Source organism: Ambystoma mexicanum, chromosome 5p (assembly GCF_040938575.1).
Source record: "Ambystoma mexicanum isolate Mex_15411 chromosome 5p, UKY_AmexF1_1, whole genome shotgun sequence".
Classification (NCBI taxonomy): Eukaryota; Metazoa; Chordata; class Amphibia; order Caudata; family Ambystomatidae; genus Ambystoma; species Ambystoma mexicanum.
In genome coordinates this window covers 270073119-270074556 of record NC_090930.1, presented here as the reverse complement: position 1 = coordinate 270074556, position 1438 = coordinate 270073119, and positions in this window count along the sequence as shown.

Below are 1438 nucleotides of genomic sequence, written 5' to 3'. Positions count from 1 at the left end.
ATTATTTATGTATTTATTGTGAGTTTTAAAGTGCGCTATCAGGCCAATGTGTGTGGACGTTCTCCTGGCCTTGTGTTACTGTTGCGCTATGTGGACACATGTGATTCACATGATTGGACATTGTGGATTTGGCATGGTTTTATTTGGGCCACCTACCGGATTCTCCGGATGTCTGCACTCCTTTCTCCATCCCTCCGACTCCCTCTATGCTCTCCATTCCTATGGTGGAGGCACAGATTTCTTCCCAGGGGGTCAACTTGATGGGTGATTCCGATCCTCCCCCGGTGGCTGTGGCAATGTTGCGGTTGGCAGAAAGTATGCTACGGACGCGTATCCGCAGGTCGTCCCATCGCTTTCTGCATTGCTGTGGGTTGCGGGGTGCGGTCCCCACCGCACTTACCCGCTGTGCCACCAGGGCCCATATGGCCTTCTTGTTCGCAAGTGCCGTCCTGGTCATTTGCGTGGAGAAGACGGCGGCGGCATTCTCCTGGAGGGTCTCTGTAAGCACGGTGAGTTCCTCACGGGAGAAGTGGACCTGCCGCTTGCGGTCGCACGCTTTCTTCTCTACTTTTCCCATTTTTCTTGGTTTCACTAGGGTGGATGACGGGTTGGGATGTGTCTCAGGGTAGTGTTTTTAGTGGTTGTGTGGATTTTGTGGTTTTATAGGTGTACGGCTTGTTGTTTCCCGTTCCGGGCCCATGTTTTTACTTCCGTTTCCGTATATTTACGGTCACCGTACTTTCCGGTTGGCGCTCACTGCGGTGTCCGCTAAGATGGGTGGCGGTATTGCACCTAGGGCGCCGTACGGCGGCGGTGTGGGCCGTTTTGGGGTAATTTCCGCCATCGCGGACTTTGCACTTCCGCCATGCCGTGGTGCTCGTGCCCGATGGGTCGGAATGGGCCGCACTTTGCTCCATCGTGCAATGGCGGAAACGCTATTTACGCTGTGGCGGTCCGGTCAGTCACTTTCCGCCAGGGTCGTAATGAGGGCCAATGACTAATCTTTCTGTGCATTCTCACTTGAAAGATGAACGAGACAAGGGTGGCCTCTGTCCACTCTACACTTTACGTTAGCGATTGATCTCTTAGCACTATGACTCTGATTGGACTCAAACTGGACAGTGTGATGATTCGGCAGGTATCACTACTTTTCCCCAAGGGGGAGCCCTTTCCCATGAGGCTAGGGATGTGAGTCCGCTACCCAATAGTCCCTGCAGGGGTGGTTTGATGTGGGGGGACCTCATGGAGAGGGACTCCCCCTCTGGGGATAAGGACAACCCCCTTGGGTACAACCCATTGTATAACATCACCCCCCCACATGCCTTAGCGCCCCCCCATTTCAAACCACTATATTGAAAGTAAACCTATATATTTCTGTGACCACCAGAGAAGGGTCTGGGACCCTAAGAGAAGGGAACCAAGCATCCAAGGAAATCTG